Consider the following 16,166-nt stretch of genomic DNA (forward strand, 5'->3'; position numbering starts at 1 on the left):
TCAGGGAAAGTGGCACATCTTGTAACGCGTCATTTCGTGACGGAGGCGGCATGTTGCACGCCACATGTGAAACATTCGCTAATGCTTTCGCCCCGCTTGGCAGGAGACATGGCTGCCTCAAGTGTCGCCAGCGGTCTCAGGAAATATTATTAATGCGCGGGTGTCTGGCAAGGTCTCATAGTTAGACACGTCCTTTTCTTTCACAGCCCCCGAGGGAATTGAGATAGACGGCTCTGCGGACGCAGACACAACTGGTCCGGTGCGGCGACGCCAGCCGTGTCAGGGGGCCGCCAAGGTCTCAGCAGCTCCAAACAGTGTCCCTCTGACACGAGACATGTCCTCGGCGGGACCACCGCCGGCTGCTGTGGCGATTCGTAAAATAAACACCGCGCCAGCCTGCAGCCGAGAGGCCAGTGTTTATTCGGGGGCCTCTGGACGCCGCCCCGGTCGTCATGACAACCGCAGAAATCACAGCAGAAGCCGCCGCTCGAGAGGCAGAACAGACGTCAGCTAGTGAACCATTCTGGAGATGCATTGCCCAGAGGACGGGCGGCCCTCCGTCGACTCTCCAAATCAATGTCAGAGAGAATCGGCCAGGCAGCGGCCAGTTCAGCTGGATTAAGTTCGACGTTGGCCTTCTGATCAGCCGGAGATTAAAGTGCCAAAGGCCCCGGCACGCATAGTTTATTAGGACTTTACTTTCTGTTTCAGTTTGAAACCTCGGCGGAATTTCTGAGATCGCGTAGCCTGACAGATTACTCGAGCAATTCACGTCCGTGGCAGACAATCACTTAACGCGTGAAAAACAGTCACTCAATTCAGACATACATCTAATGTGCCTTCTCGGGGTTGAAGACATAACGTTAGATAAATCTATGTCAAACGTTAGATAAATTTATGTCACTTGGCAAGAATCATTCTATTCGAACTTATGCGTTCTTAATTCAAAAGTATTGGAAATGTACCATTCTGATTTTCAATTTTTATCTAAACCATCTATGAGACAATCGTAATTGCTCTCGCATTTTCACCTAGGCGATAAAACACACTGGAGTTGATTTATTTATTCATTAAGTAACAAAATGATTTACATTTTATAAGAAAATGCATAACTTACCCTAAAATGCACTTGCTTTTAACGACAGGAACGCACTAAAATGCATTGTAATTATCACTTTATTTCCGTTTTGAATAATACTGGCGTGGCACACAGCCGTTAGCGACCAGTGTTTATAAAACTTTGAGCTGTGATCGGAAGTCATTTCTCTTCACAACTGACATGAAATCAATGCACGTCAAATTACTCAAATATGACATTTTGGAGTAATTTTCTTTCTAATGCACGCCAATGAAATTATCTGAATGCTGGACCATAGAAGTCTGGCATTTGACTGTATTATTTGTATGATGTCTATTGTCTATTTTCTGGGCGAATGGAATCCAGTAAGAAGATGCACAGAAGTGCACAAGCGTCGTATTTTCTAATTTAACACGCCCGGAGTTTCATGAGATCCCCCAAAGCATCACTTCGTGGCATCCCACCTGTAAATCTTCACTTCCTAGCTTGTCAGCAAAGCAGCGCGTAGAAAGGAGTAAAAAATGCAAGCTATGGTTGCCCTAGCCATTTGAATAAATCAGTCCGTCATCCAGTGGAAATATTTACATTTAGTAGGTATATCAGCAGTCATCAAAGACAAATCGGGAAAACTACCGCAGACTCCAGAGCTTATATGTACACTGGAAACTGCCATCGTTTAATGGAGGCCACGTTATCAGCCTATGCAAAATGGACGGTTAATGCTGCAATTAGTCTCGGATTAGGTGCGTTGCCGTCAGACTCAGTGGCATCTGACGGAGTGGTCTGCTAGGTCGGCCATTCCGACCACTCAGCGCCTGCCTCGCAACACTTAGACCCAAATGACAGAGACGGCGCAGTGTTGCAATCGCAACAACTTCTCTCTATCGGGATGCACTTTGTCCGTCGTACCTTGATTGGCGGCGGCGCCCGGCGTCTGAGTCTGCCTGTCCGCGGCTGTGTCCAAGTCTGAACTCACTCTTCACTGACTCCGACTCTATGATGTCCACATCGAGTCCGACTGACTCTCACACAGTCTCTGAAACCCGAGTCCACACTGACTCGGGTGACTACCCAGACTCCACTCGGACTCGAGTCACTCGAACTCTGTTCAGAGTCCGCGAGGCGCCACCGTCCGCTAGCGGCCGCAGTCGCCAATAAACTGGCGGGCGCCGGCCGCGTCGACCGCCGACCGGCTGCGCGCTCACTCCTCCCCCTAACAGCACCCCCTGACCACGGACCCAGTGAGGGCGGCGCCAGCGACCCGCCAGACCCAGGCCAGGGTCCGGCGGTGAAGGAGGCGGCGGCGGCAGAGCGGAGGTCTGCACTGCACTGGAATGTCGCCAATGTCACGGGAGCAATTTACAGTAGCTCGTCTGAAAAGTGTTGCGTCGTCTTTGGACCGACGTTGGAGGTAGAAAGTGACGATGACACAAGTATTCATAACTCGAGTGTCCGCTGACAGAGTTTGGCGGAGTTATGTGAAATTCCGCGGCCAACAGTCAGCCAACAGCTCAGTTAACTCGTCTCGTAATTCATTTGTCACTCTAATGTATAGCTGGAATGAGCACAGAAATCATACGAAGAAACAGGTACATATTTTTGGTAGTTATAAGACATGATAAACGGCTCGCTGATCAAAGGCTACGACCACGACCAAATACTAGAACGTCAACTGGGCCGTCCTCAGAAAATACTGACTCGGAACATGGCTGACATAACAATGTTTCAGAACAGGCAATAAACATTTTGCCGAGAACTGCAACCCTGAGCAATGTTTCGGAGCTCAGTGAGCCTCAGCACCATTTGGCTAAATAATGACTATGTTCAATGCTTGACAGTCGACGATTGCAAATTAAGTCTGATGAGGCCATGCGATACTCGGTAATAGATAAGGTATGCGCTTCAGCTGGCTTCATTGATCTACAAACTGAAAGGAGTTTTAACGTATGAATGAAGTAAATGATCGAGTCACATTTTCCTACCTTTCCGAAACAAATTTTTGACGCCTTCAAGTGATAACTGTGCAGTACATATATGTGACATTGGGCTAAAATTAGCAAGATAAATAACTACAACACACAAAATGTTCTGTCTACTTCAATTCTGGCTAGATTTTCAAGTTACTCTATAGACCGCTGCCATAAATAAACCAGACAGCCGACTTTCCCAGACTAGTGTGGGCTGATCCGCCCTGGCAGGTCTGCTCGAGATCGAGTCCACAATCGATTGCGAGCCTCGTAATGAAGACAGCGCCAACAAGTTCCACTGCGATAATTGTATTCGACTGGCCCGTGAGATTCCAGCCCTGAGTGATGACACGGTAGCAATCCTCAGAGCGGCCGAAAACTCGTCGAGAGTTGGGACGATTTCCTCTGGCCATTGCGTGCCCGTTGTATGTAGTTAGCACAGGCCGTGAGGTAAAGGTTTTGGCTTGCAACTTGCATCCAGTGTTACGGCAACTGCAAAAAAATGATGTAACGTTACGCCTGTAAATTTCTTGCACAAAATGTGTGCGAAGTCGCCTTGCTTTGCATCATTTTCAGAGCATCGTGTAATAGTTGTATTGTTCCTTTTGTTGTCTGTCTCAGCTTATTGAAAAAGCCTGAAGCAATAACCCATCGACAATGCCGTAAGGACTGCTGCGGTTGCCTAGGGTAGCATCCCTAGCGTAGCGTAGCGTAAAACGCGTCAAAGCTCCATCGTTATCAGACGCAACACTTCAACAGCATACGTCCTCCATCGCCTTTCGTTTTAGCCTGAACGTGACGGGTAGCCAAACAGACACATTATGTTAGCGTGTCCTCGCCAGTGTATAGAGCAACTCATGTTCAGAACTTAGCAATGTTATTGACGACCTGCGTCACTGTGTGCCATGCAAGTGAAATGGAGGAATGACAGGAGATTGCACCACGGGCAGTAGCAAAAGTTTCTGGGCGAACCGTCGCCTGCAGACTCGGAAAAGTCTCCTCGCCGTCGCTGTCAGCGCCACTCTCTCGACGAATTGTCGCCAGTTTAGCGGGGCTCTAACGGAGCCGACTTTTCCGGGGAATCTGCCTGCCAGGGCCGCTTCGACGTCAGCTGTATGGGCACCGGCGCCAGCCCACTCTGCAAGACAAGCGCCGCCAAATGCGCCACTCAAGTGGCCCAAAGAAACATTTTATAGACTTCGATCGCGTTTCGAGGGCCTGTCACTCAAGCCTAGCGGCGAAAGCCTGGCAAAAACAACGATCGGCCCGAGGCAGCACACAAAAGCACGCAATATAGTTGGCTGAGATGAGCACTTGTGGTTTATTCGATGCTGTTTTTATGCTCATGCTAATACGATTCGTCAATAATCTTGCATGAATTATGCTAATATGCCACTCTGAATACGAAGCAGCAGTTGTGCAATCGTTTGGCCGTCGGCGAATTGCGGCGGCAATTTGTCCGCGTGACACCCTCAGACGATACAGGTGTGGCCGAGAGCCGGGACGGGCCATCAGCGGCCACCTGTGATCCTCCACGGCCCCCCTGACAGGCGTCCCACGGCCGGTGACACCCCGACACTCTCCCTGCCCCCCTCCCCCCTCTGCCGTGAGTGTGCAGAGTGCAGAGACCGGCCGGCCTCCGGCGCATGGCAGCAGGCAGAGCTAGCCAGGGGGTAGGCGCTTTTGCATACGGAGCTCTACCAGAGGCCGGGATCAACACAGCTAATGAAGAAAACTTACTGGTCCACAACGGACACTTAGGTAATCTCTGGGTTTAAATAAATGAAATTAAAATATTCCAATAAATGTTTCAATTACATTAATTGCAACAAAAATGGGATAACGAACTTTATTCTATTCCTTATTAATTGTTTTAATATTCAAGACGACAAATATCAAATAAAACGGTTTCTGATCTTTCCCTACGGCATTGTCTTGCGCCCAGAATCTCACCTCATAATAATCTGTTAAAATTACGATCAGCTTGACGTTGCTGCCTCCCTACGACTCCTCGCTTAATGAAATTCCCTTTCCTGACAGCATTAGGCCCAATCAGCTTAGCGGTGGAGTGGCCGGGGGTAGGGAGGCGGGGAGGCGGACTCTTCTAGGACGCCTCCTCTCTCCGGCGCGCGCCGTCCCCACACTCGCCACAGGAGGGAACTCAAAGAAAGCACGCCACACAGTAATTGGCGGCAGCTGGCGGCCGCAATAAGAGTGCCGCGCGCGCCGGACCCAGTGGACACACGGGCACGAGACGGGTGAGGACGAGCCCGTGACCAATTGGGGTTGAAGCTGAGAGGTTATGAGCGACATAGCTTCCTCGACCGACCCCAACTATGCGGACGAATGTTATTGCACGAGACATCCCAACGCCGCCTCCCCCCCCCCCACCTCCCCCCTCTGCGGTTCTGTCGTCTGGGGTGGTTAGGACTTAGGAGGGTCCACGCAGAAGAGCTCGCTGGGCGTATTTGAAGTGCGTTCATGGTGAACGGTGTCATTAATTCAACATCGGCCCCTAGCTATCGACGACACCTAAATCCATGGGATCGTGAACAGTGTGTGTCACTTGAACGCCCACTGAAGCGGGGAGAATGGGACCGCGCTGCGCCACACAAAGAGCGCTGAAATATGCATGATTCGGCGGTGTCTGCAGCGCAGGACCAGTCGCGCTGTATATGGCGCGCAGTGTCACGATGCGGCGGCTGTTGAACGCCGCGCAGATACAGATATGCCCTGTCGGCGGCCTGAACAACCCAGCCGACTGGCACAGACGCTGAATGCGGTCCCGATGACTTGTGTCGACTGTGTTTGGTGGCGTTCAGTCCGAGCGATGGATGTTCAGCAGGAGAGGTGATTGCATGATGGCACAGTGACTGTCCGGACTTGTCCGTCACATTCGACAGGCGTTCACTGAGTTTCAGAGCGGATGTAATAGTCTTAAGAGTCAAGGGCTCACCTGTTGCCTGCCACTAGACAGGCCAAAGTTTTGCACTCCACTGGGGATGGTGCGCAGCCCATTGAGCCCAAAGCACGTCGGCCGGCCGTGGAAAAGGATGTGCCAACTCCGGTTCAGCTTCTTTCAAACAGGCGACGGACCGAGACGCATCGCCCCAGCGTCCTCCGAGGCCGAGCAGAATACCATCCCCCTCGCCAACCCATCCGACGCGACGGACCGGGGCGGGCCACAACACAGATGTGGCGGCGCTTCTGACGACCGTGGGTAAATCGGGCCATTTTCGTCCGGCTCAGGCGGCTGTCACAGAGCGACGGAGGGTCGGTCCGGGGCCCGGCGTATCTCGGCCGCCAGCCGCGGAGCCGGGGAACCGCCCGAGACGGGACAGATAGAACCGCAGTTCAGAGGAGTGGGAGCGAAACTCAGAGTTGGAGTCAGAGTGAGAGTTAAACATATTAGGTTGAGTTTGAACTCAGTAAAACATTAAAAAAAAATATGGATAGCATATAGAAATTTGAGGAGAATCAATTATTGTCATAGATCGTTGATAGAAATAAGATATGGGTATGTACCGTTTTACAAGGGATAGAGAGAAAAAAAAATGATTCCAGTTGACAAGGTAGCCGGAGCCCGAAGAATATAAAATCAAAACCCAGTGCCAGTTGTGAATAAATGCATAAACTATCGAAAAAAAAAAGAAGGAAAGAAAACGAGGGAGGTGAAACTGAAGCAAATTAAATTCAAAATTGAACGCAACTCGATAAATACCTGCCAAATTCAACATAGCTTAGAACAGAAGCGGATTAGGGTCTACAGTGTGTTGCTGATTGGCCCTGCCCGCCGGCGCCGGTTGACATGTGACATTTTGCCCGCAGTGGCGGCAGGTGGCGCACCGCCCAATTATACTGCCGCTGGCTGTCACAGATGCGCCAGAGAGCCGGTAAATTTAGCGGCGAAAGTCCGACCCTCACGCTGGTATGAAGGCTGGCATATGGAGAGAGAATGTATATACGTGGCATGGTTGAAGATTGAGAACAGAGTGAGAGGAAAGAAAAAGACCGTTTCCATGCAAAAGTCTACAAGAGCAAATGTTCAAAGTTGGATTATTTATGCGACTTTCAGAACTATTTATTTTTCAGTTTTTTAGCTAAGCCTGGATTAAAAGATAATAAAAATAATAATTTTTTGACTAAAAAACTTGGTCGGACTAACTAGTTCATTCCAGCCACAAATTCCTACCATGCAGTAAGCCTCGACTGCCAACCAGCTGTCGCTGCTCAGGGGTGACTGAGGAGCTCGTGCTGAAGCGACCGCGCCATCTTAGGCCGGTGCCCGTCACTCGTCGCGACCTTCCGTGGGCGATACCGTCCCCCAAAGGTACCTCTCTTCTGGGGGCTTGTCACTGTATCGTCGGCTCTCACCCGGCACCCCTGCACGGTGCCCCGCTGTTTGTAATAAGGTCCGCTGAGGACTCGGTGCAGGAGTGCAACACTGTCGATCCAGAAAACGAGCCGCCATAGATCGGATTGCCAAAAGGAGAAAAGGAACTTTCCGTAGTTTTACAGTCTTGTGATTTTATGCTGAGCACAATTTGGTACAATAAAATCGCTTTAACGTGATAATGTTATGCCTGAAGCAATTAGGGGCATTGCTTTCCCTAAAAAGGCTGCTTCGAGCCAGGCTTCCGGCGGAAGCCCAGGCATGCCGCGCTCGCTCAACTGTTCCCGTTTTGATGCCACCACAGGGCAGACAGAGAACGACCCCGATGTTTGCATGCTCGACTGAGAACAGAAACAGCACACCACTCAAAAACTGGCCTACCGACCGATAAGGAGCACAAACAGTCCTGTGCTCTGTCCGCCCGACAAACGTCTGCGCTTCGTCAGTTTCTTCCTTATATGTACTGTGTGCGTGACAGAATACTGATCACGGAATGAACTGACGAAAATGTAAATCAGGTATCATGGGGATCTGTGGCATTTATGATATTTGCAACGAGGGAATGCAGTGATTGAATTATATCAAGTCTCTCATAAAACATTCGTGCCTGCATAATGTAATTTATGTTGTCACTGTTCAAGAATGCAGCATGTCCAGTCGAATTTAAATATTTATTTTCAAGTGCTGTCGTATAAGGCGGTCGATCTAAGCATGCTCCCTTCACTGGCGCTCCTGTTTTTATTTGCCAGCTAGCGTGCAGAGTCCAGGCCTTAGTTTCATAATCTGTGGATATGCAGCTTTGTGCAAATGTTCATTATCGACACCGAAAAAAATAAAAACGGTGGCTTCGGTTCCCTTTTGAATTACATTTCAAATGAGCAAATCACGCTTAGGGCGTTGCCGAAGCGTGCATCATAGATGTGTACCCATGTCTTTCTGAAGCCGTTACACACCGTAGTTTGAACTCCTGTCTCGTTGAACACATAATTTCCAACTACCTATATCAAATGACACTAGCTTATCAGTAGCAAAAGCTTAACCACCTTAAAACCAAAATTAAATCAAAACAAAACCTCACATCTCTAGCAGCGCGTCTCCCGGTCGCGGCCTCCGCGGCGCTCTCCACTGCCTGCCGGAGCGGCCGCTCGGGTGCCGGCCCCGGGCGTTTGTTTACCCTGTCCCCGGTTCGCGGAGGACCGATGGCGTCAGCGCTGTATCGAACTGCCTCGGCGATAAGCTGCGCCATTAGGACAGCCCCGCAAACATATACAGTCCGATAGAGGCGCAGAACTTCATCAGCCAACGGTCCGTCCGACGCACGCCTCCTGTCCGGTCTTCGGAGCAGCGCAAGGGTCGTGTCACAGCGCCGTGGACGGCGGAGTCTCTTATGTGTCAGTACGGTGGATGGCACTGTGTCATTGCGGCAGGTGTCACTGTCATTACGATGGGTGTCACTGTATCATTACGATGGGTTCGCTCCGGCGGGTGTGTCTGACACATGTGCCGAACCCTCCTGTTAGGCAATAAACCCACCCAAGAGCCGTGTGGGCTCCCCCAGGCGCGCGTCTGAAATTCCAGACTCTTGTCGAGAGTCGACCGCCGACCTAATGGGGACAATATCGCCGGCGATTCAGATAAAACTCACCGCTCGTCGTTTAACTATTCAACACAACGAGCGCGCCAGATGATAGCGGCTGCAGAGCAGATGGGAAGGCGGCGTCTCCGGCTGGTCATCCGCAGAGCTCCCGGGCGGGGTATCCGGCCCAGACGAGACCCAGGGGGCAGCAGCACAGGGCAGGGCTGCCCACCAGCCGCCAAACGAGCACCCCAGAGGGGCGTTAGCTTGGTATTAGGTGTCTGAAGGGGCTGCGGGACCCACCGCAACATAAATAAGATTGCAGCGAATGTATGTACATAACGTGCAAGTAACTTGTGCAATGTGCAATGTTCATGCATATTGCCTATCACATCCACAGACAAAAAGGTCATCACGTACGAATGCCCGGAGGTATGGTCTCGGATGTCTTATGACTCGAATCGGCTGCATCTAATGCCGAACTCAGAAACGTTCCCGGCTCTTGAGAATGGACAATAGGAGGCAGTATCTTATTGCTTTACAAGCCTTAAAAGCGTTATTGACATCCTATTTCAGCAATGTCAGCTTCGAGTTCTTCGATTCTTATTGGCATTTTTATTTTTCAAACCGTCTGTACTGTTGATAAATTTCAAGAACATGTAGGCTACCGTCAGCGGATGCATTGATCTCAATACCAGATGTGTGTTGAGTATCCTGCACAACACGGGTGGTCAGACTCCTATGGACGGCGACAGAACACTGCTATCTTGACAAATTCATTGAGTTGCTTGCCATTTTATCAAGTAGTGGGTGAATGAGAAGCGTCTTATGTGCACAACATATCCGTGGGTCCTAATGTGATGGAGAGATAGGTCAACCGCTCCCCGAGCACTTGTAAATAACGTTCGAAGGGCTTAATTTTGCTGAGTGTCGCAATAAGGGTTTGTTTCTTTTATAAACCTTTTCTTTTTCTTTTCCTTGATACCATGCACCACGGGGCAGAGTTTCCGATTACGACTAGCAAACGCAATTGTGCGATGAAATGCCCATTTCTGCATACAATTCACTCAAAAAGGGGAAACTAAATGTCATATGCTGGGCAATGCCTTTTCGAGAAAACATTTTATGCATATTGGTTCGATGAAACATCCGAGAATCACGTTCATGAAAGCTAACAACCAGTGTGCAGCTCCATTGAGTTTCCTCGGTAACCAAGCGTCTTGATGACACAGCCATTCCAATGAGACTGAATTATTGAGCCGGTTTATATCATGCCATAACAACACTTGCCTAACTAGCCATATAGCCGGCTGGATTGTCTCAGACGCGTCGTTAACCAGCTCATCCCGTCAACGCTGTGAAATCGGATATGCGGCGCCACACAGGGAGCCACTTATCGCGCGCCAATCGGCCGATCCCGACGGCAGACGCCGGTGTTGTGCTGTGGCTCAACGTCAGGCCTATCGGTGAGAGGCTGGCGCCGCTCAGGGCCGCTCAAAATATTTCCCCTGGCCGGCCAGCCACCGAGATACGCGTGCCACGCGCAGCGCGGTACCCTCCTCCCCCTCCCTCCGGCAGAGAGCAGGATGGGTCTCCTGTGATTCTTTAGTGGTAGGAGGGGTAGCCGCTAGCGACGGCACGTCGCACAATTATTGACGGACATTGCAATCCCAGCTGTCATCGTTCCACCTCCGCTACAGCCTCTGCTTCAGCCATAGCCACCTCCACAGCCACCACTCCACAGCCGCCGCCGCCGCCCACGATCAGACGCTGCTATTATCGATTAAATTTAGACGTTATAAAAGAAGCCGGACAAAGATTGCACTCCGCAAAGACTCTGCTGTGTTTGCCTCCATTACGGTTTGCAGGTTTATGCTCTATTTTTAGAATACCAGACCATGCAAGAAAATTGCATAGAAATTGTGGCGCATTCGACGTGATTTATATAACGTGACTATTTTGTGGCCAATTTCATCTGATGACAACAGTTTGGCTTCAGATGTCTGAGTTCGATAGCTACAGACTGATATTACATTCGACATAGCTTCTTTGCACGGATATTACCGTTCATTTGGTCGGAATTGTCGAGTGCGCGGCTTCAGATGTCACATCCAGACGGTAGCTACAATATAAAAATATGTTATTTTTAAAAAAGCGTAGGTATGCGGTCCTTTTGGGCGCCTGTTCACAAATGACGCCAGCGTCACAGGCCAGATGCATCTAAAATGCAACACATGAATTCCATTAGCTGTGATCTCCAACCAAGTGTGGTGTTGTTCAAACATCTGTCAAATCGCCGCGCCGATCCGGAGGTCTGGCAGCGATGCTGGATCTTTTCAATATGTCAGCTGATAAACATAAAAAACATCTGGCATCGATTGATAGAAGAGTCTTGTGCCTAGCTAAATAGTTGATGGGTAACGATGTTATTGCAGATGATGCAATTGGAAAGGCTGATAGCCAATGTTGCTTTAAATGTATCATAAAAGCATTACTTTACCAAAATATCTTATGCCATTCGCCCAGCACGGCAATAGCCAAACATAGGTACTTTTTCTTGAAGAGTTTAATATATACCACTGTTAACAGTTTTACTATGTAATTGCATATTACTCCACCGTCCATATTCAATGTTGCATTTTCAAGACATCCACATATCCTACATCTATGCATCGAATCGACTACAAGCATTGCAGTTTGCTGTCTGAAATCCTGCAGAGTTTATCGCGATGCAGCTATTCGTGTGCACTGATCCCAACCAAGACCGATATTGCAAAACATCTCCTGCCTCCACCGGCTTCTCCGGCAAGGAAGCCGCCCATCGCGAACGGTTTTTATTGAACAGGGCATCTGTCAAGGGGCATTGCAGGCGATTTCCTTCGTTGTGAAGGGAACACACCATTTGCTGGGATGCCTGATTTGGTATTCCTATGCCCAACTGTAACCTTAATAGTGTTCAGAAACGATAAATCACTTCACAGGAGGGAGACGATTGCATTTATTTGCAGTATGGATAGAAGTGCTATCAACTTAGGGCAATAAATGAGAGCATGCACGTATCAGTGCACAGTAAAAGTGCACATGGGCAATGCTCTGTGAATCTTATGCCACAGTGTTTAACGAGCTTTGAACAATAGCTGTATCGTCTAATTAAGAAACTGGATGAATGAAATATCATGAAAAACAATCGAAGGAAATAAGTGTAGCTTATGTATACCGTTACAATTCTAGGTAGCCCTCAAATAAATTTCGAAGAAACCTAAGACAGCTGTTCTACCTAAGCCACCTAATGAGGAATCATAGCCGTAAAAACGGAAGAATGTTTAGAGTGAGGGTCTTCAGACAACGGTACCCACTGTCCCGCCGAAGATTGACCTTTGGCCCCATTTCTTAGAGGACAAACTGATATCTGCTAGCCGGAAGCATTCAGCTGACCACACAAAGTGGTCATTGACATTGCCACACTGCAATTGTATCGAATGTCACCTTGACAAATGTCCTAATTATATATTATGTGCATTCCACTATGTATGTAGTGTACTTTGCTGATAGTCGTCACAGGGGTGGGTTGTACTTACGGGCTATCAAACCAAACATCAGCCTACAACAAAGGCAATTGACAAAGGTGAATCGTTACTGACAGTACGAAGAAAAGTTTGTAATCCTGCTTTCCTTGGCCAATGGCCATGCAACATCACCAGGCTGCTCCAGCGCCACCGTTCGAAGGGAACGCATCTCGCTCGTCACGATGAGTCGAGTTTAGCTGGGGAGGCGACCGCTCGCCCGCCGCCTCTCGCGATGGTCACCGTGTTTATATCTGACCACTACTCTGACCCCTGCTGATGTCAGACATCACAAACACTCGCCCCCGACTGCCGGGTCTGACTCCGACAGCTCCCCACTCTGGGTCTGACTCCGCGGCCTCCTCACTGCCGGGATGACTGCGCCCTCCCCACGCCGGGTCTGACTGCGGCCTCCCCACGCCGGGATGACTGCGCCCCGGCCTCCCCACGCCGGGGCTGACTCCGCGAGCTCCCCACGCCAGGTCTGACTCCGACCTCCCCACTGCCGTCCCACCGCGCCGCCACCGAGCGGACCTTCCCGAGCCGCGCCTGTTCCCGATGGCGTGACTGTCAGGACGGGACCGGCTCATAGCGGTGCGGGGTCGCGTGTCGGTACCGCCACCGCCGCATTTACCACCCCGTCACCACCGGCTGGGCCGTGCTGGACGGGTTTCTGACTGATGGACTGGTGCCGATATGGTGCTGGTATGGTGTCAGTGTGGTGTCGGTATGGTGTCGAGGGTACTGTATTGGTGCTGGATGTCGTCGGCTGGTGTTGTGTTATTGTTAGTGGTGGAATTGTATCGAGGTGGTGCTTAGCTGGTGCTTAGTGGGACCTTGGCTGTGCTGAGAGAGAATTGTATGTCGGATTGGTGCTGAAGCTGAGCGAAGTCAGTTTTCTGACTGAAGCTAGTCTTCTTAGGCACCATATATAACCAGCGGCTCCAACCTCAGAGAAGTCACTCGCTGCCTTCATAGCGAGTAGCAAAGGATCAAGAAATTCCAAGGTTTCAAAGCGGTGGTAAAGGGAAGCCAGCTCTAGCGTCCCCGTCTCTCAGCAGTGACTCGTATGTCAGGCTCCTCCCCCGCAGAGAGGCGTTTCTCATTCACCTATCACGTCCCTCCCTTCAGCGTCACACCGTGACATCAGACGATCACGAAAAGTGACATCACAGACAACCGCAGAGACAGTGACGGTGACAACACATGATATACGATACACCCACTAATGATTAGCCAAGAGAACATGTTTGCATTGGCTTCTGATCTGGGCGAACGTGGTTTGCTTTAGGCCACACCCATCTTGAAGACAGTGGTCGATAAAACTTCCAACGTGCCAACGCTCGTTGGAGCAAGATATTAGCAATACTTGGAAGAGCTGGAGACAGTCCGCCCGTCTACATGGATGCTTCCTTACGCCTAAAATACAGCATTGACTTATGACTTTCTAATCGTCCGGTGCTGTTATCGGCTGCTCGGTACCGCGTGTATGTTCCCTCATTCACTCCTGGTCACCCTTCGGTCACCACTCGCTGGGTCGGGCCAGTCGGCTATTTTTATCCTCTTTCCGGCTAGGCCACCCGCTAAGCTCCCGCCGTGCCGCGCCGTCTGCGAGGGACCTGACCCTTCTGCCGGCAGAGGTTTCTCCAGGTGTCTCCAAGGAGCCAGCGTAGCGCTAAGGGTGTGCTCCGCATACACATGCATTGATTTTCGCCCTTACTAGCAGGGCCGCTGGCACGCGTTGGCAGCGCCCCGCGGGCATTTTTTCGCTTAGGGTCATTTTGTGGTAAAGAGGATCAGAAAATCACCCTTCCAACTTTCTCCAGGCCTGGGTGTTTTATCGAGCGCGCCTGAAAACGCACAGTGGACCGGAATCACACTTCGATTGCGTTACTTCGTAGAAGGTAATACGATCAAAAGTGCGCTCTTTTCTCAATCAATAAGGACAAGTGCGTTAAAACACACTTATAAAGTTTTAAGTTAAAAGCTTTAAAATGCTAAATTTCAACATTTCTACGCTGATGATAATCGTTAGTTGTTTCAGACTTTGGCATGAAAACGTAGGCATTCAGATCCACCGTGTGACCGGTCACCGTACGCAGTAGTGTGATGGTGTGAGTTGGGGAGTCAAGGCCGTGTGGGGAGAAGGTGAGGAGATGCCGGTGTGCCGACGCGGCAATTGGCAGTGATTAGACAGTTGTGCATGCATTGTTCATCTAGCATATCATTTGCTTGGGCAAATTTATAGGCATGGCGCCTGTTTATCCGTCTAATTCAAAGGAAAGGTGTGAGTACCAATACTGGTCGTACTTTTCATAGTCATAGTCCAGGTCCTGAAATGACTGGCACTTGAAATTTTCAGGATATGTCGCAAGAGGCTCATTCCCAGACGTTGTGCCAAATTTTGCGGCGCTACGCGACACCACCTTTTACAAAAAAAAAAAACTTAAGGAGGCTGCATCCCCCCTCCCGCCAGGCGAGGGCTAAGTTGGAGACAGTGATGGGACTAAGATGTTCGTTGGAGCAACTCCAAGCATTTTATCGACCTCTGCTTGAAGAAAAGGTTGGATTTCTATTCGCAAGCACATTCAGGCTATCGTAAATGAAGCAGGCCCTCATGTCGTCACCAATATGATGTCATTGAACGCCCCCAGAGCGCTGTTAATGGCCTCGCGATGAGGGCTAAGAGAATGCTGCAGTCTGCAAAGCAGAAGAGACACACAATACTTCCAAACACATTACAAGCTTTGTTGATGTTATCGCCAGTCTGTCCTTGACCCTGATTATGATTATAATCATGAGTTTGACGAGTCGCCGATCTGAAGTTCATCATCATCAACTCATATAATTTACACGCAAACGATGCCTACACGTGAAATTACAGGACAGGTACAAATGCCAGTGGCTCAGCAGTAGTTTTGAAATAGTTAAGCGCCGCTTATAATTGGCAGCGCGGACCTTGGAGGTCCTACTGCCTCGGCCATTTTCAATCAGGGTATGAACTATCAGTGATTATTTGGCCGTTACGAAGCAGAGCGAGAAATAGCCTCGTTCGTGGGGCATCAAATCGACATTGCTCCTCCAACTTTGGGCGATAAATCAAGCTATCTCGGCTGAACGCTGCCATTCCAGGGCTTTTAATGGTCTGGCGCGCAGTTCAAGTTTACTATAACGGGCTCAAATACGCATAAATGGGAATATGTGTTGAGGTCTCCGGGCCGGCGCGCCACCGGCGCCCACTATACTGTGCTTTGGCTGATAATGATCGATCCCTCGTTGGCGCTGCCGCCACCGAGTTCACGACGAATAGGTAGGAAAAAAAGAGGGGAGAAAAGAAAAAAATGTGGAGTAGGTCCCTGTGTCGCAGCGTCACTCCTCTCCTCTCGCGGTCGCGGCCGCTCCCCGACTGAGCTCCCCATGTTATTGCCCGCCCGCCCTGTTTGCGCGTGCCCGTCCCCGCGGGCTCAGCGCCGCCGTGGTCGCGGCTGGAGCCCTCAACGGGTCTTATCGGCGGCGGCCGATAAGACGGTCATTGAGGTCTCCGGGCCGGCGCGCCACCGGCGCCCACTATACTGTGCTTTGGCTGATA

General features: G+C 50.2%; 1 protein-coding gene across 6 annotated transcripts in view; it reads right to left on the minus strand.

Annotated features, from left to right (window-relative positions):
- The window catches only part of LOC122384317 (nephrin-like), a 154,770-nt gene that overhangs the window by 54,734 nt on the left and 83,870 nt on the right, over positions 1-16,166 (minus strand). Inside the window, exon 1 of one of the 6 annotated variants that reach the window (XM_043371612.1) lies at positions 15,951-15,973. The exons of 2 other annotated variants lie outside the window; for them this stretch is intronic. The gene's annotated coding sequence lies outside the window, so the exon portion shown is untranslated. Of the gene's footprint in view, positions 1-1,987; positions 2,375-15,933; positions 15,974-16,166 lie in introns of those variants that run through there. 3 more of the 6 variants (XM_043371611.1, XM_043371614.1, XM_043371610.1) reach the window with 3 other exon arrangements.

Source organism: Amphibalanus amphitrite, unplaced genomic scaffold (assembly GCF_019059575.1).
Source record: "Amphibalanus amphitrite isolate SeventyFive unplaced genomic scaffold, NRLGWU_Aamphi_draft 000186F_arrow, whole genome shotgun sequence".
Classification (NCBI taxonomy): domain Eukaryota; kingdom Metazoa; phylum Arthropoda; class Thecostraca; order Balanomorpha; family Balanidae; genus Amphibalanus; species Amphibalanus amphitrite.